Source organism: Camelus bactrianus, chromosome 23 (assembly GCF_048773025.1).
Source record: "Camelus bactrianus isolate YW-2024 breed Bactrian camel chromosome 23, ASM4877302v1, whole genome shotgun sequence".
NCBI lineage: Eukaryota > Metazoa > Chordata > Mammalia > Artiodactyla > Camelidae > Camelus > Camelus bactrianus.
In genome coordinates this window covers 37,713,753-37,740,848 of record NC_133561.1, presented here as the reverse complement: position 1 = coordinate 37,740,848, position 27,096 = coordinate 37,713,753, and the positions used below count along the sequence as shown (strand labels likewise).

General features: G+C 42.2%; 1 pseudogene; it reads right to left on the bottom strand.

Annotated features, from left to right (window-relative positions):
- Positions 1 to 27,096, bottom strand: part of LOC141574815 (anoctamin-6-like) — a 59,052-nt pseudogene that overhangs the window by 6,510 nt on the left and 25,446 nt on the right.

The window sequence follows — 27,096 nt, the reverse complement described above, 5'->3', positions numbered from 1 at the left end:
TTCTTGAGAGACTGGTGTTCGTGCTGTGGGTGCTCTAAGTACAAAATGGTATCTATGGCTTCCAGATTTTAAGACTGATAGATCATTTCTCTTATGTCCCATGTCTGAGTTCTCAGACAGCAGGATCACTCACTGGTGGGGGGAGAGCTATTGTGGTTAACAACTCAGGGTTACTCTAATAATCTCAAAGGACAGTGGGGAATTCACTAAAAGAAATAAAAGAGAAATTTCACTCAGAAAAAAACATATGCCATATAGAACCTTGTGGGGGCCTTAGGGGCAATGTTACCGCCAACTCATCTAGCAGTTGTATGTAAGTGTGTTGAAACTCCAAGCTCAAGTCACTTAAACACGTATGAGAACCAGGGTCCAGGCTGTGGTGCTCCAGACATGGACGGGAAGGTGAAAAGCCTGACTAATGCCTCCGTCAGGATCAGTCCAGCCGGGGAGCACAATGGACACGGACACAATCACGCACCATGAAGACAAGAATCAACTGCAATTCATGCCTAGAGAGGAGAGCAGAAAATCTCTAAAAAGTGGAGGGTTTCCTGCCAAGGCTTGGCAAGAGTCCTTCCAGGCAGAAAAGCAGAGAAAGGTACTTCAGGCGAAGGAGACTAGGGTTGGTGGCTGGGTGCGAGGCATAACGAAGCACGGGTGGAGGGCTCCAGGGTCATCTGTCAGAAGCTGTTCCCCTTCAGCAGCTAAGAGGCATAACTAAAAAGGCAGGTGGGGTGTCATTAATGATCATGGGGAAAACTGGGAGGAGGAAACTGAGGTCAGGGGATCACCACCAAAGGCATTTTATTTTAGAGGAACAAAAATAATTCAAAAAGCACTTGGAAATTCTATCTCCCATGAACGAAAAGAACACAAAATAAATTTCAGTCCAGTGTTGAATACAGAATAACAGACTGCCTACTCTCAGAAATGGATTGAATTTTCTAATTCGTTAGGGATTATTTAGATAATAGGAAAATGAATAAATCTGAAAAATCTCTCTAGAATAGCTGTTATTCCATCCTGTTTTGCAGGGTAGGGGGAGGCTGAATTATTTGGTATTTTAATGAGACTATAAAGTTCTAAAAGTCCTATCAATTTCTCCCGAAATTGTACAACTTTTCCTTTCAATGACCTTTATTTGACTTAACTAGAACAATAACTTTTTTCCAAGGCTTTTTCCATGTGTGTTAAAATACCAAATGATATGCTGTCCCCAGAATGTTGTTGTTATTATTAATGTTGATAATAGCCCCAATAAGACATATTTGCAATTATGACTCATTTTGTAATAGTAGGTCATTAGCTTATAGTCCTTTTGAAAATAAGCAGAATAAACGAACATAACTTCTACACCAGGGACTGCAGCTGCACCCGTTAAGGAAACCGGTCATGAAACACAACAAAAGCAAAGATGAAACTCAAATCAGACACCAGGTCACAAAGCATAACTGACTGAAGATGCCACAAGATGACCTTTCACTCACCGAGGGAACCAGATGCGTTTCCATGTATAACGTATATTTTTAACAGCAATTATTTTATATATAGAATGTAATTTAGGAAAAAAAAAAACCTCCCTCTATCTGTAGACTTATAAACAGGAAGCACAAAGGGGTGCCTTTGCAGACATGAACATGCATGCATAAATGCAAAGCCTATTGACCAAAATCTTTTCCTGTCTCCTAAGCTTAAAAAAAAAAAAAAAAACTAATTTAAGGCAGTGGTGAGCTGAAAGGGCTTAGAAACAAAACGTGCACATCATCAGCCTTCTGGTAGATAAAAGTGCTCCATGCATAATAGAAAAGTTGATGTTTCCCATGGAAATCTATTTTGAGATGCAACCATTTAAAGGCAACCGAGAGCTCAAAACCAAGTTCAACCAAAGAGAAACAGAGCCCAAGCAAATGTACAGAAATGGACAAAGACATTGGAGAAGGAGGGGACCTGTGCTCAACCAATACCCCAGATCAGCAAATTCATCCTGAATTCAAGCCAGTGATGTGCTAGGTCACTCAAGGAACCAGGCAGAAACCATCAGCCAGAAGAAATAGGAACAATGTCAAAGGCAGGTGTGAGATGTGGAAGGGGTGACCCTGTGACCCTTGCTGCCATGAGGCAGGACGCTCTTGCGGGCTTTCTGCACAGGCTGGAGGGCTCACATGACTCTGTTTAGAAGGAGATCAGCCAACAGCTGTGCCACACGGGCTGCAGCCCTAGCTGACTCACATCTAGTAACGGTTCTGAGTTCATCCTTAGACGACACGACCAGAAGGATCTGAGAATCAATGGTGGAGATGTACCTGAATGAGTATTCCATTTCATTCCTTGGCAGTAAATCTTCAGCTTTGTACAACATAAACATTGATAAAGATACACACAGGCACCCTGTTCGAAAGCCTGACTGCATAATTGCATTGAATGGAGAAAAGCGGGATCTGTTTCGGTATGATAGGTCATTGTTTGGCTCGGTAACCGATGCTTCTGAGACCCAAAGCATATTCTAGTATAGCCGACAGCACCGAAATCTCCACTGATGACTTGCTCATTTCAAGGTATTCATAAAATAACCCCAGATTGCCCATGGGATACAGATGGTTGTCCCGTTCCCATCGTGGGGTGGTCTGTTCTGCTCCCAAAACTGTGGCACCATTAGATTCATGACCCAGCTGCCAAACAGATCAAATTATAAGGCAGGATATTATCAGACCAAGGTCATAAAAGTATTGTTGACATTTCAAGCTGGACACATCATCTTCCCAAGAATTTACTTTCTTGTTTTCAGGATACATTTCTTTTTATTGCTGCCTCCCTACCCCCAAATATTGTGAAAACTAGTCCTGAATACATACCTTGGGTTTACTAAAATTGTAACGACTGCTACTTTATCTCCTAACTCCTTTTCAGTGGGCATTTTAGCTTTTAGAAGATACCTTCCCTCATTTGTCCTTTTCCCCCCATTTCTCTGCTATTATCCACCATGGCCTTTCCAGTCTGAAAATCGTCAGAGAAAATAAGTAAAAGAAAGAAATACAGGGTCTGTGAGCTGGTGGTAAGTGCTGCGGGGAAAATAAAGGAGGGCGAGGAATGTGTGGGAGGGAGGAGTGGGGATGGGGCCGTGACCTTTGAATAAGGCAAAGACGGAGGGAAGGGCCAGGCAGAGGAGGGGCAGAGGGAACGGTGATCACAGGCCTGGAGGTCCCTCACGCTGGACAGACAGCATGGAGGCTGGTGTGGGCCAGAGTGAATAGGAAATAAGTGGTGGTTTTGGGGGTGGAGCCTAAGGGACTGCAGTGAGGATGTGGGCATTTTTCCCTCTGAAGGAATTGCGGAGCCATGGAGGGTCACCGAGCAGAAAAGTGATACTCTAACGTTAGATCAAACAGGTCCAAGACCCTAATTTAAGCTGAAGAAATCAAGGGCCAAAGAAGTGACATGCCGCCTCTAAGTCAGTGCAGAGCTTGAAAGAAACACAGCCTCGACTCGCAGCCCAGTGCTCTGCCCCCTCCTGGATGCTGTCCCACAGAGCTGTCTCTAAGGTTATCTTTTTTCCTCACTCAGAGGCTTGTGGGACAACTGAATGCTTCCCCCTTTTTCAAGTGGCAATTTGTCCTGAAAGGAATTCGGAGTTGGCAGTGAAACAAGGCATGGACCTGTAGCCTACAGTGCTGTTGTCCCTGAAAGCAACAGCTGGCGTGTGGCTTACTCGTGGAGCTCAGCAGAAGAGACAGAGCAACAACAGACAACTTAGCATCTGGCGGAGCTTCGGCTGACTGCACTGCACATTTGGATGGATTTCAAATTTGGACAGTGAGGCGGCTTCACACGAAAGGCAGGTGTATACATCATACATGCCCACACGTCTGTATGCACACACACGTGGACACACACAGAGTATATGGTGTGACTTGTAAAGAGCTGCCCTTGCTAGGTTTCCCACTGCCTCTGATCTCAGCATTAAGTTTCCCTGGCCATGCTCCCAGGTTTGCTACGAGATTTCTTTGCAATGGAACATGTCCTTCGCTTCACAAACTTTCCCCACTTCTTTCAATGACATTAGGGGAAGAGAGGGAGCTCTGGGAAGTGGTGGGGATAAGGAATCGAGATACCCCTGAGTCTGAATCCACGCTTCATGGCTTATTTGTTATTGAACTTTATTTACATTCAAAATGCAATTGTTGCAGATCTCAGAAGATGATTTACACTCACAGCTATGGCAGAATGTTGCGGTTAGTAGACCCACCACTGGATCTTCTTATTCAACACGTCCTTCCAATAATTCAGATATTACTGTATCACAAATGCCCATTTCTATATTTTGGTATCTGCTTTTCAGTATAATTATCTTCCTTCTTTATTCTCTAAATCTTATGATTTTAAATCATTTTTTCTGAGAAGGGGTCCACAGGCTCTTTACTTACGATAAATTGATAAAGAGATCCTGGAGACCAAAACCACATTTAAATCCTGAGATAAAACTCAACTCTGTCATATACATGGCTAGATTTAGTTTGCAAATACTTTGTTTAGAAATTTTTGCATCAAACAACAAGGTCCTACTGTATAGCACAGGGAACTACATTCAATACCTTGTAATAGCCTATAGTGAAAAAGAATATGAAAAGGAATATACATATATATATATATAACGGAATCACTATGCTGTACACCAAGAATTAACACAATATTGTAAAGCAACTATACTTTCAACAATAAAAGTTGAAATAAAATGGGGAGATGAAACTTCCACTGACCAGGCTGCTGTCAGGATGAAACGATTCAAAGCAGGCCAGGTATTAGCAACCCCCCCAACACATCAAAACCCAGTGTGGGATCTTCCTTTTGAGCAGCACAGGCTAACCACCTGTAAATAGGGCTAAAGTCACTTAGACCCTTGGCTCGGGGACACCATGGCCACAGGGGTGGGCATCAGTACAGCACCTACGAGAACGATGGGGACCACCTGCTGCTGAAGCCGCTCCCCAGGCCGCAGCCCGGAGCACTGCAGTCAGGTCTGAGGTCCGGCCGGGAGCGTGCAGCTCCACAGCCCCTCGGAGCCCTGTGGTGCGGGTGGAGCTGGGACCGCTCTCGTCCATCACCCTCCCTGGCACCCAGACTCGGGAGTCTCCTGGGGGAATTTTTCTCTGCCTCATACTTCCTGTCTCAGCCTCTTGTGGAATCCGGTCCATGCCCCAGGGAAGCAGGGCTTTTACCCTCCGGGACCCAAATCCATCACGGTTTGGATCCAGGATGGAATTTCCATGCTAACTCATCTGGCGCTCCCTTCTTGTGCTGAACTGCCCTCTCCCGCCAATGGCATTAGGTCGTATTAGCAGCCCCGATTGGCTTGACCTTCTTAGCTAAGACTCTGAGCCGCTTGCTCAGTCTTCCTGAGTGGAACCACTCATCTGTGGCAGAAAAGCTTGGGCTGTCGTCTACCCATCATTGTCCTCGGTCTTTTGGGTTTTCTGTTGGGTTATGGTTCTCCTGCAGGGATATCAATTTGCATATGAGAAGCAACTGTAGACATTTAAAAAAATACAGACATTGGATCCTCCCTCCTCCCCTGCCAAGGCTGGAAGCTTTCTCCCTCTAGCAGGGGTTACACAATCATTTGCTTGGGAATTGACCACACGTATTAGCATAATCTTAGTAAATTGCCCTTTACTCAGTGCTTGCCAACTGGCACTTTCTACCTCATGTTGTCTTTGTACCTTCATTATACATTTAATCTCTGCACTATAGATAATCACCATTTCTGTTGAGGACACTCCCACTTGCTAATCTTGAATACAAATACCTTTGATTCTCTGAATCCATTTCATTCCTGAGTTTCCTGTTCCTGGATTTAAAGAGTGAATGAGGAACACCTATATTTAAGATTCTATTATATGTCTCTGACTCATCCTCTAACCAAGTCATATCTGGAGAAGAGAGATTTTCTCTTTTAAACATTTGCTTTTTCTTATTATATAGTAGTGCATACCCACGGTGGAAAATGTAGAAAACATATAAAGTAAGAAAATTACAGCCATACATTATCTAAACACCAAAGGACAATCCTATGTCATTTTGGGCATTTAACTATTTTTCTTAATATTTTATCATAAAATTTCTCCAGGGCAAGTTGCTTAACCCTGGACTTGTACTAGCCTTTTGTCAAGTACAGAATAAAATTCACAGAAATGACCCCACTATCAAAATTGTATGTGAGGCTGGGAAGGCCATAGGGCTCTCAGTTATTCTCTGAGTCCTACAAACAATGCTGTTAATTCACTGATGTTATGCATTCGATGCCTGTGAGTCACTCACTCAGCTGGCTCGGACTGAGACCTACTATATACCAGGTGCCGATCCAAGTGCTGGGGAGACCCCAAAGGGAGCCTGGATCACAGCATCACTGTTCTTCATTTGCTTCCAGAATTCTACTCAAGAACCCCACATGGAATTGGGGGGTGGAGGCAGGTGAGTTATGGTGAAATTCATTTCATTATGTTCCTTTGGACATATTTAGATAGCATGAAAATAGTCGCTAACTTTGATAAGTTTTCTTTTCCCTCCCTATGTATTTTTGAGGATGGGTATAGTTTTGGTGCAGCAACAGTAACTGATAGATCTTTGGTATGTTAGGATTTTATATGAAAAAGTAAGAAGGAAACTGGCACCTTATACAAAGAGAAGAGGCAGTGAGGAAAACACAAGCCACTCTCGAACTTGGCTACCACTCAGCATTCCTGGTTTTCAAACAAGGGAAACATAATTCAAAACATATTCCTTAAATATTTTAGCCCAGAGTAGAAATACATGGAGGCAAAGTTCAGCTCACTGGAACCTACAACAATGTGCTTACTTAAGCGAAGGCATAAACAGACCACAGATACCATAATGCATCCTTTACTTTAAACTAGTTCATGTGAGCAAGGTTCATTTCACATGAATTGCTCAGTACCAATTTAGGAAATATATCCTTCTCCTTGATTGGTTAAAATAGCTCACTGACAACCAGATTCATCAAAATTTAGAGTTAAATAATTAACCTATTTCCTTCAGGAAATGTTTTTAACTAACCTGAGTTAAGTATCTCCTCTATCTGATCTATTTCCTTTCACAGAGAAAAATAGTATTATTTGCCCATGACCTACTTTTACTCCTCTGGAAAAATCTAGCTGTGAGCTCAGGGTAAGAGTTGTCTACTGCACAGTGGGGGAAAAAAATAAAGATTCATTTTACAGAGAAGATCAGAATCTTTTTGTGAGGAGCGTGGTATGCTGGGGGACAAGGGAAAAGCCTTTGTTTAGAGACAGACCCCAGTAATTCATACTGAAGCTGAAAGACGAAGCCATTGTGAAGAAATGTGGAAGGACACACTGACACCCAAAGGTGTTCACTCTGCAAAAACAGAAAGAAAGAGAAAAGAATTTAACTGCTCTATAAAGAGAATGGACAGAAACTTGGTAATAAGGGAGAAGGAAGTTTAGGGAAGGGATGAAAAACAATGAAAGGGAAGTTGGATGTGGTGGGCAGAACAGCAGGTTTCTGGAGCCTACAATGAAGGATGATAAGAAAAAAAATTAAGTTTTAAAAAGTAACAAAGTTTAAAATAGTTTAATAATTAAAAAATGAAGTTAAAGAAATAAATTTTTTATAGTGGCATGGAAGACTTTAAAATGATGGAGGTTTTTTATTTCAAAATTCAAGTTGTTTGAGTTTCTCCTCCATGCTCCATCAGTAAGAGAACAGAACAGAAACTCAAAGCCAGAAATTATCTTAAAAAGGTTAGTGTGGTAAACAGAAAAATGGTCCCCTGCCAAAGATGTCCATGTCCTAATCCCCAGAACATATGAAGAGGTCAGGTTCCCTGGCAAAGGGGGGCTATGTTTGCAGATGTGGTTAAGGTTGCTAACCAGCCGACTCTAAGAGAGACAAGCTGGATTATAGAGGTGGGACCAGTGTAATCACCAGGGTCGTTAAAGGAGGAAGAGGGAGGCAGAAGAGGGGAGAGAAGAGAGGAGATGTGACCACAGAATCAGATTCAGAGGCACACAACCATGCCAACCTTGAGAGAGAGAAAAGAGGTCACAGGCCAAGAGACGCAGGTGGCCTCTGGAAGCCAGAAGAGGCAAAGATACAGGTTCGCCTGGGGCCTTCAGAAACAGCCCTGCCAACACCTTGACTTCAGCAGACTTCTGCATTCAAGAAACTTACGAGGTTTAATATGTGTTGTTTAGTGGACACTTTTTCTTTTTTCTTCCTACTACCATGCCGTTTGGGGATACCTGTTACAGCAGCAACAGAAAGCGAATACAGTAAGCTTCTTGAAATGTGCAGAAATTGCAGATAAAACTGGACTGTCCACTTTGATATGGGATTGGGCTTATGTGAAAATCAAAATGACAGTGTGACCTTAGCTAACATCTGCTTTTCTCATTTTTAGGAAGAGAACAGTAAGTTAAAACCTCTGTAGTTATTATTTTAGACAAGTGTCTCTTAAAACATTATGTAACCCTGTGCCTTAGGACCCTGTGCCTCTGTTCTTAGAAGAACATGGATTCAGAGAGATAGGGTCTTATATCTGAGACCCACAGTGATCTCTTATTGGCAATGAGAACTTGGGCAAATCACTTACCCTCTTTAAGCCACAGAATCTTCATTTGCAAAAGGGAGATAAGAATAAGGATTGTTTGGGGGATTAAATTATATACAGACACACATGCACACACACACATATATGTACAACACTTAATACAGTGACTATCACATACTAGGCACTCAACAAATTCCTGTTATGGATTTTTAAATGCATGTATTAAAGGAGGAGAAAGTCGTGGGAAGTTGTGGGAAAACTTAGTTCACGGCCCCAACAAGGGCCATCTCTCAAAGGGCTCTGATCAGTCAGTCCCCAGTGATGGGCTAATAAGCAGAAACTATAGCACTTGGGGATTTAAGTTAAACATAAAAAGGAAGGTATTTAAGCATAATTATTAAACAGCAGGTACGTTTACACTGTTGGCTGGATCATCTTATCTGGAGACCTTTAATAAGCAGAGAGTCTCCCATGTTTTAGAGATGGGCACGCAGGAAAATGACGTGGATGGGTGGGCCGTTCTCACCCCAAGATCGCGTGACTTAGTACTTACGGAAGTAACACCTCTTGTATGTTATTCCAGATGGACTGTCCTCCCATGATTATTGTCAGCTGTGTCATCAGTTCAAGGAGACAGCCACCTGGGTCACAGTGGAATATTAGAAAGAATATCTCATTTAAATTTTAGATAGGTCTAACATGAAATAAAGTCATTATTTTATGGCTAAAAAAATCTAAGGAACAGAGAGTAAAGACACTCTTCATTGGGCAACTAAGAGAAAACATGAAACGGTTAGACTGTCAGAACACAAAGCTGTATTCACACGTCTTCATTTCTGTATTTTCACAGCCAATACACCGGATCTCCCGGATGAGTCACAAATCTGCCCTTAAAGAATGTGATGTAGAAACACGAGGAGTAGTAGTTGACAAACTGGAACAAGAACACCTTCATGGTTAGGCTGTTCTCATAGTCAGTCTGGTCCTTGGGGGCTCTGCAGCTAGAATAAAGAAAAGTTAAGTCTGTAAAACTGTGAACGGCGTTTAGATCCTAATCAAAGCCACAGATACATGAGTTAACACACCAAATATTTATACATATATACACAATTCACAGTGTTTCATTTAAGCTGTTTTGAATTCCTTAACATAGCTACTATGTTAATTCCAAGTGTACACACTATGGTAGGAGTTTCTCCCACTATGAACACAATATCCCACAAGGCAAAAAAATAGTCAGCAGTTCCTTAAAATTTATAGTCACAACAGTATCCAATGGGCAAGAACTGTCCTCTGTCAGGTGTAAGTTGACAGAAAACTACTTTTGAACATCCTGCTAAATGATATTCTCTTGTCTCCCTGAACGGCAGGAAGGTAGGACTATTGAAGAAAACAAACAAAACACCGGGCAACTTGCTAGAAGCATTTGGGGAACATAAAACGAGTCATCCTCCTAGTTCAGAATTTGAATTGGTCTTAGTGTTTTCAGAAGATGACCGCTGAGCAGACCACTGGGAGAACGACCCAGCCACATGCAGCGGGTCGGAAGCACTTAACTTGGGCAGCTAAGCCGCTGGCTGGGATAAAGCCAGACAGAAGAAACATTTGTTATAGAAGCCATAGATGATGTGAATGGAGCTACACTAACAGGAACAGCATGGGGGGAAGACACATAACACTGTGATTACTTGTCCTCTCCGTAACGCACGAGCAAATCTGCCACTGGGACCATGACCCTCTTCCACTTATTTGCAATAAAGAGACTATTTACTTTCAAAAATAGGGTACATGATCTAATGTAATTGAAAATATTGTTCAGCACTGTTTACATACAGCTTGGACATTCTAATGCTTGCTTTGTCCCTTTTACTAAAGCAAAGCTGGAGCTAATTCACTTCTCATATTGGCTAGAGAAAATACGTTTACACTTGAAGTTTTCTAAAGACTGTAATGTACTGGAATTGAAGTGCCTAAAAGATAAAGTCTCTGATTTGACCTGGTTCTAAAACTGGTGTAGAAATGACCTCAGCTGCAGAAGGAGCTTAACAGACTCAGTCATCTTGATTGCCACTTTCTCATATATGGCGTTCAGGGTAACGATGATGATAAAACTGATGAGGGAAGCAGTGATGGGCGTGGCCCACCTGCACAGTCAGGCACTTCTGGATTGGGTCTCTTCCATTCAGGTTCTCAGGAAGTTTTGCAGAAAATACAATGAACACTGAGAGTCTGTAGACAATTATCCCAATAACTGAAGCAATGGTCAACAGGACCTGACAACCCAAAAACCCAGCAGCATGAGACTCACTAATGATCGTATTTTTACACAGAAAACTTGCCCCCAACCCACGCTTAAACAGACAAATGCATGTGCTGTAAACCTCACATAAACGTGAGAAGTGATGTAAATCGCACGTAAATGCCACAAGAGACATGAATATCAGGCATGTTAAACTTTAGGGGAGGAGGAATGAAGGATGTCAAAAAGAATGAGTGCATCCACTAATGTAATATGCTGACAGCAGGAGCAGCTGTGTGCAGGTCATAGGGAGTATATGGGAAGTCCGTTTTCTGTGAATTTTTCTGTAAACATAAAACTGTACTAAAGAAGGAAGCCTGTTAAAGAATATCTTTAAATGGGGTAAAAATGGAGTAACTGGTGGCATGTTCTTTTGGAGGCAAGTCTGTGATAACAGAATCAATGAAAATATCCCTTCTACATCTATAGAATTACTTAAGTTACAAACTAGTTGTAACCCATGAAGGGGATATGCTTCCTTTCAAGGGAGAACCTATCACTGATTCAGGGGTCAGCAGGTGCTAGCTGTCGTCTTCATTCTGAATAGGACCAGTGAAGCTGTGGACATGCCCTGAGGGAAACACTGGAAGTGACAGCAGGTCTCTGCTGATGGAAGCTTCACATGCTTTTCATACTCCTTGAGATCTTAAAATGGCAGGTATTCCTACTCCCTGCATTTGCACAAGATTCATGTCCCTGATCCATTGTACTGACTGTGTGGACCCAAGGGCAACGGGGGTGTCTGAAGCATAATTTGCACGTGGCTGATAGGGTTTCAGTTCCCTACTAGGCAGGTTAATTTTCTGGCCTCCAAAGAATGTAGATTAAAGGTCCCATTTTTAAACTTTAAACTGTTTTCCTTCCATCTACCTTCTTGGTCATAGTCCAGAAGCATGTACTCAGTGTCCCTGGCTGCTCCTGATGGCTGCCCCAGAGAGAAAGCTACAAAGAATGTCAATTTCAAGACTAAGTGAACCACATCATGTTATTTACAGTAACAGCGGGAGGCTGGCTTGCACCTGCCGGGGAGAGCAGAGGGAGTGTTTACAAGCCCCTCCTGGAGCCACACTCCTGCATCTGGATCCCAGCTCCGATGCTAGCTGTGGGGCCTTGTGCAAATTTCTTAACCTCTAGGGGCTTCAATCTCCTCACCCATATAATGGGGGGACAATAATAGCAATTTATAGGATTATTGTGATGAGTCAATTATTTACTACAGTTGAAAAAATTTAGAACATTAACCACAGGCACGTGAAAAGTTCTACCTAAGTATTAGCTAAGAATATGGTGATCAAAGTCTTAAAAAGGTGTTTTTCTTAGTTTTTAAGCCATCACTTTGTAGAGAAAGCATTTTATTTCCTCCTCTACCCTCTTTCATTATCCTTTTCTTCACAGTTAAGGCTTCACTCTTGTGAAAGCAATAACTTTTTGGTATGTGTGTGATTAAATGTGAAAATTAGTTAAGGCTGAGAAAAATGTATTATAGAAGGTATATTGAGCCTTCCTCTCTTGTACAGCACATATAGGCCATTTAAATAGTATGCATTTTTAAAAAGTCTGCATAATAATTTTTAATTATGTATGAAGTAATCATAATAGTTAAGATTCTTTAAATGTTTACTATTACTTCAGCACACATCTGTTATTCTAAATCCTCACAATCACCCTGTGGGGAAGGTAATGTTATATCTCTTTTACAGATGAGGAAATAGAGCCACGTGGAGATGATGCAATTTGCCCCAAATGAAGCAACTATTAAGTGAAAAAACTGAAATACTCAAAGAGCCCAAAGACACACTAACTCTGTATAGTACTGCCTCCTACATGGTCTGTGAAATTAATTCTAATTCATTTCAGAACTTTTACAAACTTGACACATTTCCATTTTTCTTCCAAGCACTTAATGGGTTCAATATTTCTTAGGAAACAGGAAAGCTTTCCATTCTCCTTCCTCAAGTTTCTTCTTACATATCATCTATTCTGATCATAACTTTAATATTTGCTCATTAAAGAAGATTTGTAACTACTCAGTAGTGGACAGAACTGCTGTTCTGGATCTGTGCCCAGTCTTAGAAGAGGACCCAGGTTTTGCTTTAGGATAAATAACCTCCTTTCTGTTTTTAGTCCTGTGATTTAAGCTCGATTGACCCACTCTTTCTGAAGAACCAGAGGTAGATCTTAGTTGGTTTAAGACAAATAATGCCCCTCATTCTATTGGCCTCGCACATGATTTGAGAATTGACAGAGAACCCAGTAAGAGCCACTGTTATGTGAGGAGATACATGCTGGTGCCCATGTGAATGATGAGCTTCCTCTATCAAGAGAGGAAGTTGCCAAAAAATATCTCTCTTGGCTTGGATGGATGTGTGATCTGGGATGCTGAGTGCCTAGAAGCAGCATGCTGAGACACCCCTGGACACAGAATGAAGACAGGACAAAACCAGCCCTTGACATCATCTGGGCTACAGTATCTCTCCTTGACTGAAGCCAGACATCATACCTGAGGTTTTCATTTACAGGAACCAATAAATCCCATCCAACCCCATTTTTTGGTTGTTGTTTAAACCCATTGGAGATTGATTTTGTCACCAACAATCAAAAGACTCCAACTCTGAAAATGAATAAAAAATAAAATAAGAAAAATGCTTCTGCCTGTAGACATAATTCCTTCAGAACTGTGCATTGTTTGTATATTAAAAATCATTTTATATATTAATTTTATTCTCAAGCTTATCATAAGCATAACACTTTAACATATCATAAAATATTTTCATGGACACGCTTTTTCATGGCTGCATAATATTCTACTATGTGAAGGGTTGGAAGAATATTTTGGCTGAGATTTTATATATATATATATACATATAAAAGTATGTCTGTGACTTACATCCATACTGACTTTTCCATGCCATTTTGAAATACTTCCTGATTAAAAGTTTTTCAAAGCTGAATTAGTGGATTAAAGCATATGAATATTTTTGACTCTTGATATGAACTCCCAGGCTGCTTTCTAAGAAGGCTGGAGGAGTACACCAGAAACTGACACAGCATTGTAAATCAACCATACTTTACAAATACTATCCAATAGCCTAGACATGGGATTGGTGACCACTGGGACTTCATCCTCATAAACAGAGCTGTGTCACTTGATGTGCACTGACTGAATTACCACTGCGGCCTGACATCTATTTTTTTCCTTTGTAAATGTGTGTTCATCTTCTCTGCCTTCTACACTTCTGAGATTTTTTGGTGTTATCTTTGATGTGATCTGAACTCTGTATGTATTAAAGGAAGTAGCCCCTTGTCAGATTTGTTAACAAATAACATCTTCTGGTATTTTGTTTATACTTTGGATGCTTCTGATGCATGGAAATCTTTATATATTTTCCTCTGAAACTTATTGCATATCTAGATGTTGTATATTCATCAATATTTATTTCTAGATTTTTTCTAATTGTGTTAATTTTTTTAATGTTTCTGGAACTTATCACAATATATGGTTCACTGTATGATTTCAATCTTTTCTTTTCCCCCCAAGTAGCTAACAAATATTCCATTTATTGAATAACCTTTATTTATCTCCCTGATTTGTAATGCCTTCCATCTTGTATATTAAATTATTATTGATATCAGAGCCCATATCTGGATTTCCTGTCCTATTCTCTAATCTGGCTATTCTTGAGCTAGTAAAACTCTCATTATCTTATTATTATATTACTAATATAATTTTATTCACAATAAATCCCAAATCAATTTTATAAGTTCTGATATTTTGGAGATATGGTCTTTTAATCTAGAATCATGTGTTTAAAGCTTCTTTTATGTCTTTCAGTATGTTTTAATTTTGTTTTTGATAGTTCCTACTATCCTTTTGTTAGGCTATTCTTAGATATTTTACCTTGGTTTTTACTCTTGGAAAATTTTAGAATTCTTAATGCCTCCATCTGGTCTCTTAATCAGACCCTGGAGAATCCTAAACCACTGATCTGATTTGAACAAATAAGGTGAAAGGAATTGGGGGAAGCACCGTGAGCAGAAGACACTGTGGAACCTCCAGAGTGGCTCCCTGCGTTGGCTCAGATGTTCTCTGGAAACAGTTTTCTCTAAGAGACTACATAGTTCCCAGCTTGATTTTCAGTTGTCTCAGCATTTCAAGTTAGATTTTAAAAAGTCTGTGGCAGGTTCTTGCCCAGAAAAAGAGCACTTGCATAAAGGGTTATATGTATACACTTTCCCCAGGTGGTAAATGGAACACGCTCTTCTTCATAATTAAGAAAAGAAAAAAACAAGTTTAGTCAGTCTAGGGATTACACCAATGAAATGATTTTTCTCCTAACTGGTCACTAAATCCTAAGCATAAGTAAAAATTAATAATAATTTTCAGACATAGCCTCCTTATTCGTAACTGCATGGGTTTCTTTCCTTTTTTTTTTTTTTCTGTTAACGATGTCAGACACACAACAAAATACGTACAGTGTTTATTTTAATACTATTTTTAGAAAATGCACATGTGAACAGTAAACTGTTTCCCTGCCATTGTCTGAGCTTAGGGGTCTGGGTACCTGACGAGGCCAAGGTTTAAAGTTCTATTCCTTAGCTTGCCTTTGATTTCAGAAGTGAGTGTAGTGACAGCTTAGAGTCCATGCAGGATAGAAACTTTCACAGGTGTCCGCAGCTAACTGGTCTCCACTGTGTGTTTCTTGGTTGAGTTTTATGTAATAAGTAGCTACAACTATGAACTTTTAGAATTTCCATTTTAGACTTTATATTTAGATTTTTTTTAGAGATGAAATCAGTAAGACTCAAGATTTACCTGGATTATAAAAGCAGATGTAATGTAGTAATAGCTGTCACTAAGTACATGGCCCTTCCTCTGTGCCAGGCAGTATCCCAAGTAGATTCTGTACATTAATTCGACCTGTCCTTACCACAGCCATGAGGAAGCAACTCTCTTATTATTTTATAGGAAACTATGGCACAGAGAAGTTAAGTTGTCCAAGATCACTCAGGAAGCAAGCTGCTGTGTTCAAATATGAATTTAGGCAACTTCATTCCCAAGGTCTCACTATCACAACGTTGGCCTCTCTAAACAATGGAGCATGCATTCGCAATTAAAGTAAAATACTTCAATTAAAAAACTAAAACAAAATTTAAACAATTTTTTAAATAAGGAAGAACAATAAAGAGATATGAGTCTTCATCATCAATTTTTCAACAAGCATGTTGCAATGGAAATTTAAACTTATTAGTTGGCAATTTTAAATTTAAAATTGGCAGTTTAAATGACCAAAATGACTTTTCTTCAGTATTTTTTGTATGCTGCCAATATGATACATTTATGTTTCTCAGGACTTAAAAACATTATGAACATCTAAATTTGTCTAAGTTTCAGCTTTCATCTCTGAATGTACAGTCTTTCACCAACATATGCTTTGACCCCCATCTTCATTTGTAAACAATGGGAACTATTCATAGTGGAGATTATTAGAAGCTTATTACGTTGTAAAAGACAAATGTCACCTTCTATTAGTAGATGAACCTCATTTTTTTCCATTTGTAAAAAGAGGGCGTTGACCTGCTCCCTCCAGACATTTTCAGTGCCAACATTCTGTAAATCTGTGATTCAATTTATAAAGTTTATAATTGGAGACATTTTCAGATGCTCCTGGTAAAAGCATTTTCTTTCCAAGAGTTATTCATGCTCACAAACTACTGTCCTGCTGCTGCTGACTGCGAGTACCATCAGCTCTAAATTATCTCAGCTGATGGAAAGAAGCAATAATACAGATGACTCAAAAAATCATCTTTTCATAGTTCTGGAATGTTTATACAAAGATACATAGTTTTATTTTTTTAAATTTTGCAGCAGGATTGGCAGCAATAAATTTACATTTCCAATTATATAAAATGCCTAGCTCAGTGCCCAAACATTGATGGCACCTCAGCAAAGGTTTCCCTGCTTCCTCTACCCTTTCTCTGACTTTAAGATGAGAGACACGTTGCTTTGTGCACATCCCAACTGGAAGGGAGAGCAGTGACCAGGACTTAGTTCAAGACAAAGGGACACCTACTCTATGATGAAAAGGAGGCTGCAATATTGAAGGCACATGTGAAAAAATGGGAATCAACTATAAAAACCTATGTGTCTTTCCTTGTACATCTATGTAATAATGGCTAATATTTTTTCCATTTTTTTATTGGTCTTATGAAAGGACATAAATCAATGCCTCTTTTCTTACACATTTATACCAGTCTTTTTTTTTCTTTTTTTCCATTTTTACTGTTATTATGAAGGAAGGACCACAGTTCTCTTCTGTATCCACCATTCCGGGCAGTGCTCCTTCACCTTGGCTGCACATTAGAATAACCAGAGGAGCTTTAAAAACTTCCCTATGCCAGAATGCACCCCAGGCCACTAAGTACCATCAGAGTTTGCAGTGATGGAATCCAGGCACCAACATTTTTTAAGGTCCCCTGGTGATTCCAACATGCAGCCAAGGCTGACAAGCCCAGAAGTAAACAGACGAAAGCGCATCTAAACAGCACTCGCTTTTCCTGGGTAATCTCATCTGTCTCCACGTGGGGACGCCGCGCCTCCTATTCTGGCCGGACTTGTTCTTCCCGCTCAACCGTGTCCCAATTGTACTCAAGTTCTGCCTGGCGCCGCTTCCAGATCTCCAGAAGTAAGGTGACCAACAGAGAGAGAGAACAGCAGAATGTGGATCTTCAGTGATGACTGATGCTTCAGAAATCTGTACTTAATATTTATTACCCTTAACACTTTGGTTAATGGTTAATAAAATCACATTTTATTTATAGGCGATACTAAAGAGAAACATGAGTTAATGCCTTTTTTTAAGAAAAAAAGAAAATGTAGATAATTTATTGAACTTGTGAAAACAGACTATCTAGTTCTCTAGCTCAGGGGAAAGGGAGTAACGTGATGGTCAGGGGCAGGTGACTCTGTCTGATGCTAAAGCACCTGCTACCATCACATTATGCCCACTAAAAACACAAATATCAGGGGGGAGGGTGGGTACAGCTCAGTGGTAGAGCACGTGCTTAGCATATACAAGGTCCTGGGTTCAAGCCCCAGTACCTCCATTAAAAAAAAAAGGCAAAAAACCCCCCCAAAAAAACCAAATAACAGTCATAATTTAAAAGAAGTGCACGGTCCACCCTCTAAGACTTATCACATCTCTCTGTCTCTTCTGTCCAAAGGACCTGAGGGTGGGGGGGAGGAGATGAGAATGCTTTAGTAGTCCCTGCATTTCTATTTTCCACCACCCCAGTCACCCGAAATTAAAATAGTATTCTTAAATATGGAAAACTGCAATTTTTCTCAACCTTCGGTAAAGTAATTTTTAGAAATCATTATTCTGTTTTAAGACTCGTAACTTCAAATAGTAGACAAAAACAACATGAAATGTTAATTGAAAATGTGGTTTCAGATTAAATCCCCCAAGCCCTTCTTCCAACCAGACTGTTACCCCTAGAAACCACTTATAGACAAATTCCAGAATAACCACTGTTCCCTCCACCATTATACCCGAGTCTCTACCATGCTCTGAGAATAAAGAGAAAAAAGACACAGTCCCAGCTTCCAGAAGCTCCAAGTGCACAGGAGTCATTGTGAAGTGATGGCTAAGGAAGCCTGTTAAGAGGGCTTGGATAACAGTCAGCAGAGGGTGCTCGGGGCAGAGAGCCGGAACTGTAGCCAAGGCTCTCCCAGAGGAGGGAACCACTGTGGTGAGTTCTGAGATGCCCTAGAGGTGATCAGGTGAAGGTATAATGTTAAGGCCATTTCTCCCTGGGGAGCTGCATATGTAAAGGAGGGAGGCCAAAGAGAGCCAGGTCCCTTCCAGGAACTGCAAATACTCTAGAAGCGAGCACAGGTTGTGGGAGGCAGGTGAGGCAGCCAGGTGGAGAGATCACAGGTGCACATCACACAGGACTCTGTGTGCCTCCAAGGTGTAGGAGATATGTAAGGTGGTCAAGAAAGAGACTAGACAGAGGCAGGGAGACCTACTGGCAGGTACATGCAAGGCCTACTGAGGCCTGGCAAGGAGGAGAGAAGAAAGCATTTCAGCAGGTGGACACATTGGCCACAGGTGTGATGGAAGGGCAGGAAGAGGTCAAAGATGCCGGCCAGATTTCTGGCTTAGGTGCCATTCCCTAAAGTAAGAAGGGCAGGAAGAGGGGCAAGTCATGAGAGGAGACAACTGGTCCAGTTCTGACTGGGTGCCTGTGGGCTCCAGGAAAGATGTCCAGTAGGCAAATAAAGGTCTAGAAATTGGGAGAAAGTTCCAGGCTGAGACAAGTAGTTTTCCTGTTTCAAAAGGTTAACGGGTGTGAGTGGACAAGCTCGTGAGATGAGGTGTGGAGGGGTAGCTCTCACCCTCCTGAACATGGGAAGCATCTGGGAGCTTTTGAAAAACAGTGCACCCCAGAACCGCCCCCGCTGTTCTGATTTTACTGGCCTGGAGTCGGGTCTTTGTGCTGTTTTTTGCTTTTTAAATACTTCTTTCTTTTTTGTTGTTGGAGGGGTAATTAGCTTTATTTATTTGAATGGAGGTGCTGGGAGTTGAACCCAGGACCTCTTGCATGCTAAGCACGTGCTCAACCACTGAGCCGTACCCTCCCCACCTTTTTTTGTTTTTAGACATTAGCTCTACTGAGCAGTCAGGTTTGGGAATCAACCTGTAGAGAGCAGAGAGCCTTGGGGTAGAAATCAAGGAGAAACTGCCCGGAGCCCTGCAGACCCCACCAGGGGCAGCCGGAGACGCAGGGAGCCTCAGACAGGCTGTGAGAACGTGAACTCAACACTCCCCAATGACAAACATGTTTTAAGCACCCACTTCCCAGCAGTGTTTGTTCTGACTTTGCTAGTTTTCCAGTAATACTGAGTGAGAATGGAAATAATATGGACACAGAGATCAAATTCAAATGCTGGTTCTGACCATTCCTAGCTGCATGATTACTGATTAAAAGGTTACCCGTCTGCCAAGTGTAAAATGGGGGACCTAGAACCGTGCTCGTGGGCTGCTCCGAGCGTAATGAAATGACATCTATGAAGGCCATCCTGACTCTCAGAGGTAATTGCTACTATTGTCCCCATTTGGGGCACCAAGAAACAGAGGCACAGAAAGCTTCAAACATTTGCCCAAGATGAGGGTTGGGGTCAGGAATCAAGCCAATGACTTCTTGGCTCCAGAGCCCAGGATCTTCTTACGAACAACACGGCACTGACCAAGCTCCCTGCTCCAAAACCCACCTCCATTTGGCTGGGTTCCATGGCGTCTGCTCTGCACAGATGTCATCACTGCCTGCCTGCCCGCCCGGTGTCTGACCCCGGAACTCCTCCCTCCGTCCCACACACCGCTTCCTTGGGCACACCAACCCTCACGAGGCCATTGCTGTGGCTACTCGGATGTTTACACGGAAACGCAGGTGTCAGCCCAGCTTGTTGCTGTAGATGCTGCTGTCAGTGGAGGCAAAGAGTTCACAGTTGGTGGCGGAGGCCACTTCTGGTATCCTCCTTGGCTGGAGAGCTGGATGGAATCCAGTTTCCCTCTGCAACTTAGACATCAAGCATGAGAGTATGTAAGGCCATCTGGCCTCTCAATGTAGATATGATGCCCCCGCAGTTGTATTTAATATTGTAACCTCCTGGCTCCACCAGGGAGGAGAGGCCATGGCCTGTTGTCCACCAAGTTCCGTCTCCCTTCACGACACCTACAATGGGGTAAGTTAACACCAGATCAGGAACTCTGAAATTGCATATTATTTCCTGACACTTGCAGGTCACCCAAATACCCCAGATCCCCCAAGTAAACAACTAGTAAGAGGAACTGAGCTGGCTCGTCTGTCAGATCCCTGATGGCAGGACTGATTTGGCCTCTCCTGCTCTCGGGATGATCCGTTCCCCTTCTGTGTGCCCTTCCCCGAGTGAGAGAGACTGTTCTTTGTTTATGGGCTACGGAGTATTTGTGGCTGTCTGACCAGAACCTTCAAAACTAGAGCTCTTGGTGAGGATGGAAGCATGGCACCCATGTCTCATGAGCTCAGCTACCCAACAGCCTCATCTAGCGAAGACTGTGGCCAACACCAGGGGTCCACGCTGTTGAGTGTTGGGTCTGGAGAGTAATGCCTCCACCACTGAGAAGCTGCCCCGCCACTTGTGCCCTTGTCCCCATGCAGGGGGAGGTGATGCATCCATGGGATGAAAGCCTTGAGGGCACTAAGTGACTGTGGACCAAGCTGTGACTGGCCGGTCCTGCCCCCCATGTGACCCATGTTAGCCTCACATGCAGAAAATCCCCAAAAAGACCCCTGCTTCAGTGAATGGGTCACCTATAAGCCAACTGTCCTCAGGCCACCTAAGAAGCAACACAGTATACACAGTGAGCCACCCATTCACTGATGTCCCCAAGGCTCACCGCTCCCTAATGTGACACCAGGTACCCCCAGCAAACAGAAGACCCTTACTTTATAATTGACTTGAGAATTCTACTGCCAACACTGCCTTCCACCTTCCACTTATGAAGTTCTTTCCACTATATCCCCTGCTCTGCAATTGTGCAATCAGTCCAGAGCTCCTTCATGAGACAGGAGGGAAGGGGGCCAGACACAGCCATTGAGAATGGCACAGCCATTAGCACCAAGACGGTGGAGAAGTCAACTCCCAGGAGATCTTGAGCTTCAATACACACTCACCGAAATACAGCAGGATTCTAGATGGCACGCCCACAGGTGCCAGGACAGGTTCAAGGCTGACCATAAAAGGTCAAAGGGTGAGTGGTGGCCAAATTTCTGGGAATCCCAGCACCTTCCCCAAAGCGGTTGGAATATTCCTCCCACTTATTAGCATATGAAGATGCTGAGTGCACAAAAACTAACAATCCCACACCTCGTGGATGCTCTCTCTGCTGAGAGAGACAGCCCACACTCTGTCTGTGGACGGTGTATCTACTTTTACTTTAAACTGGAGTACCCAACCCCCACGCCTCATGGCCTGTCTCTTGCCTTCTGAAACAGCCCACTCTGTCTATGGAGTATATATCTGTCTGATTAAATCTACCTTTACTGAGCTGTGGCTCTCTCTTGAATTCATTTCTGTGCAAACCAAGGACCCACACTTGGCGAGGTGCATCCCAGGGATCCAAATAAGGCCTGGGATATGGCCATCCTCTCCCCCACATTTTCCTGTATCATACATTCCTTCCCAAAGGATCTCACCTTGTGCACTCCAAAATAGACAGCACTCATGTGTCCTGACCTGGATCTGCTTCTGTGTGTATCATTTCTCATGTCCACTAGAACGTCAACTTCATGAGGACAGGGATTTGGTTCTGTTCACAACGGAAGCACCAGCACATCACAGGGGCTGGAGAAGTATTAGCTGAATGAACGAGCTGTGGGAAGTCCTGGGAATTCCACCTGCAACTCCTAGCCACTTGGGTCCCAGCTGACTCCAGGTGCTCCCTGCTACTCATGGCTGACCTCTTGCCACCACTCTCTGCTCTGCCTTCACCTGAGCCGGGATGAGCTGAGATGGGCACACACCCCGGAGAGCATGGCGGCTGGTTCATGAGGTTGCAACACACTTGCCCTCTGACTGCCAGGGGTTACTTACGATGGACAAACTGAAGGCAGCCCCATGTGCACCGCCCTGCCCCACAACTCACTTGAAGCACCAGGACTGCACACAGGGGAAACGCTGGCCCTTTCCAACCTAAGGAGAGGGACTATGGGTGAGAAGAGGGTAGCTGTCAACTAACAGTCTCTTTACAAGCCCAGTCTTAGAAAATCTCTTTAAAGGCACTTTTGGTATCTTCCTTGTGTTTCTGTAATCCCTCTAGATTTTGTCATTTTCATCTACGCATCAGAAATACAGATGGTCTTGAAATCTCTATTGTTTTTCAATGAAGAAAATCCTCTATTTCCTTCTCTGCTAAGAAAATTACTGCACTTTATATTAAAAAAAAAAGCAGCTTCCTTTCATGAGTTTCTCTCTTCAAACACCTAATTTCACAAGAATCAGTGAAGCAGGGCAAGAAAATCATGCTGTGCTTTATCACCTACAGGTGGGCAGGGATGAAATGAATGAGGACTGATCTCATGAGATGGGAAGGCTGGGGCTGTCTTAATCCTGCTACAGATGGAAAGGTCCATATCTGTGAGGTTGAGGAAGGACCAAGGATGTGAAACCAAAATTTTCTAACCCATTTCTCTTTTTCAGAGTCCCAGACAAAACAGTGTCATTGTATCAACAAAAACAAGAACATCTGCACCCTTCTAAAAGCACGCTACAACTTTACTACTACACACGGCACTCTGTCACTGACCTAAAGGCTGATGACAGCCCAGAAATTTGCAGGGATCTTATTCTGTGCTCATCCCTTTTTGTCTTTGGAACCTCAGGAAATTTGTCTCCTCTCCATGAGTGTCATTTTCCTCATACTTCAAATGGGAGTGTAACAGTCATTCATTTGCTCAGTGTCTATTTGACAACAGGAGACGGCTTATGAAAACAACAACAAAAAAAAGCAAAATAACAATTCTGATCTATGGTGTCTTCCTCCTCCTCCCTGAACATGATCTTACAGGGTAAAATGGCATTTTTCACTAATTCCCGAACTTAAGGAGCAGTTCTGATAAGGAAGTCACAGGACTGCCATGTAACCGAGAAATGACCTGGTGAAAAAGAATGAATTAGCAGCAAATCCTCGAAACCCATAAGGGTGCAAACCCTGGGAGCTACAGGCATGGGTGGGAGTTCCTTAGTTCCCCATTTCACAAAGCTGAGAACATTGCAGGGTCCATGAAATACACAGATAGCCCAGTACAACCACACCATGTTTTGGAGCACACCGGGGCCACATCACTGCTGACCTGCACTGCTGTGTGTCCCAGAGCAAGAGCCCTGGGCGGGAGTGACTGTGTTTTAGGCTGGACAAGAACTTCCTGTTCTGTCTCTTTTGCTCTCTCTCTTCCTGCAATAAAACAACTTGTAGGGCTCTGGTGGGGAGCACTGCACCCACTTTCTCTGGCAAACCACACACCAGGCAGCTCTAGCTGATCTGAGAGAGGACTCTTCAATGAACATATATACACCAAAGTCAGGCAGAAGGCTGCCTGTGACCTTGGGAATCCAAACCAGCTTGTCCTGTTAATCAGGATATTACACATCTAAAGAAAGTGTGCACCAGATGAAGACGATGCCTTAGACAGCGTTGGTGGTTATGTCCAGCAGTGTCTAAGGACAAGTCATGCTCTGGTAGATGGGAGCATTTTGGTTGCTTTCAGAGTTTGCTACTGAAGGGCTGGGACATTTCACTGGGCCTTGAAACTCCAGACCTCTTTACTCACAAATGCAGACAAGTTAGGTGAGCCAGCTCAGCCTTTATTCCAACTTCCTAACCAAAAGGCTATGAGGTTGAAAATATATTTCTCAGACTGTTCTGCAGCAAGGGTTCCAGATGTGGCTTTAAAAATTCCCATCATAGATTGAGATTTGCAAATATTATCTACTATATATAAAAATAGCTAAAAAAATAAATTTCTTCTGTATAGCACATGGAACTATATTTAATATCTTGTAATAACCTTTAATGAAAAAGAATATGAAAAGGAATTCATATATATATGTGTGTATATGAATGACTGGAACATTGTGCTGTACATCAGAAATTGACACATTGTAACTGACTATACTTCAATTAAAAAAATATATATATATATAATGCCCATCAGCAGCATCTGAGTATCACTAAAAGCAGAAACCCAGATGAATGGAGGTAGAGGTGGTGGAGGAGCTACTTTATTTTGCTGGGGTGGATGCAGCCGGCATGGCAGAGATCTAGAAGGAATGGTCACAACAGCCACTCACTGATCTGCAATTGAGTTAGGGTAACAACTTCCTGAAATCCTCCCCACCCCTCCTGATGAACCAGGTGTCTGGCATTTCTCTGGTAATCACTAGGCGCAGCCTGGAACTCAAAGGTAAAAATTAAAAACTGCAGTCAGGCTGGGAAGAGACTGGCAGGATGCGTTGGTCAAAAGTAGATCAGAAACAACAAGGAATGGGGAGGGGATAGAACGTGTGCTGAGGCCCGTGACTTCAGTGGTGGATTGACTGTGTTGAGGACTCTGAGTCAGTATGAGTAGATGGATTGGTGTGGACTAAAGTGGTGGCCATTTTTCAGATAAGTGTGTGATTTGGACTATATTTATTAGAGGAGGGTTATTTTTTCCACTTCAACATTGATCATTTCTAGGGAGCAGAAAAATACTCTGCCACAAAACATCTAAGTGCAAAAGAGATGCTACGGGATGATGGTGGTATGAAAAATTTCAGTTCTGCATTTCGAAGCTTTCTTTAATGAGGTTCACAGGAGTAGATACTTAAAATAAAATAAGATAGTTAAAATAAAGACATCATCATATGTACATATCCTTAAAGCTACACATATGGAGCTATAAGTGGGCCTGAAATGTGTTCTGCATTCTAAAATCAGATGAAATAAAATCAGTAGCTCAATATGCCTGTCGGCTCTATAAACATGATGTAGCTAATGATCACAGAAAGCAAGATCAGCTAGGAAATATGAGATTTGTCTTTTCCAGTGTCAAATTTAATATTTTTGCTTTACTTAAAAAGCATCTTTTTAATTAGGGCTGTCAGCATCCATTGGTACACGGGGTTCAGTAGATGTGTTCAGATGTTCTAGACAGTGAATCAGAGCAAAGAGTGAGGTTTAGACAGTAGTTAAATGTCTCATCTGTGTGAACATCATCCACATACTGCTATACTGAAAATCCTTAAATGTGGGAACTTCATTAAAGCAACGAAAAAAGAGGGAAAAAAATAGCCACAGACTAGTGGAAGTTTTGTAACATGTAAAAATGACAAAGGGCTATTCCTGAGCATATTTTTAAAAACCCCTACACTTTAATAAGGAAAACAACAAACTGACAACAGGTTGCACACTGCTCCCTTTAGGAGAAGCCATGCAGATGGACTCTTATCTGAATGGGGCTGGAGCTGTAGAATTAGTTAGTCTTGCAAGTAACTCAGTTAAAAACAAATGCAAATGGGATACACTTCTAGAATATCTGAGTAAATATGTTGGAAAACTTACTCCTCTATGAAACAATGACAATGGCAAAATTTGTCAAAATTAACCTCTGCAGAACTCTGGAAATTAAACCAAGGCTTCCAGCAATCCGGGGAGTGTTTATTTGAGAAAAAACAAAACAGCAAAATCTCCATAAAGATAGTGAGTCTTGTGGCATTGTAACTTGATATACCCCCATCCCCGTATCCTCACCTAAATGGTGGCCTTTAAAAGCAACAGTCTCACAATCAAGGTAGGAGCAGATGTGATATGAAGTTACCTAAAAAATCCGTCCCCAGAGAGCTGTCAGTACTTGATCTATCTCAAACCCATGCTGTGCAAACAGCCTGTCCCCAGAGTGTTTGTAGAAAACAATCAGCAGTGAGTATTTAACATTACAACTGCCTGAGGCAGTGGTACCAGTAGAGGCTAACTACATGCTGACTAGGAAACTTTGAAAGGCAAAATTGAGTAATGAGACGTTCTGGGGGTGGAAGTAGGGTTAAAAAGCTCCAAAAACTTCCGTGAACTGTAGAAGGCCGTACACATATGTGGCACATGGCAAGGAAAGATCTGAGAAAATCTTAAGCCTTCAACTCTGGCTGAACTTGAGGTTCTGCCTAAGCAAGAACTAAAGGCTACGGAAGAGCTGCAGACTGCCTGCCGGTGCTGAGGGCCTCCCTCAGCACGCAGACACACAGCCACCTGGCAACAGCTCAAATGATTGGCTCCAGGCATTGAAAGAAATCACTGTCCATTTATTACAGTGATGACAACTAGGCTTTCTGCACACACACTGATCTCATGGCCATGCATGATAAAGAATACAGACTTTAAAGAATTTGTTCAGGAAAGTAACTAAATAAATAGCTGCAGCAGCAATGACAATGGAAGCAACGATAAGCCCTGGAAAAGAAGAAACTCTGGCTTTCAGATGAGCCACATTTTAATATTTTAAATGTCCAGTTTTCAACAGAAAATTAGAAGATGTACAAAGAAACAGAAAAGTTTGGCCATAACACAGGGGGAAAAGTAGTCAATAGAAACTCCCTGTGGAAACCCAGACACTGGACTTACTAGACAAAGACATAAAT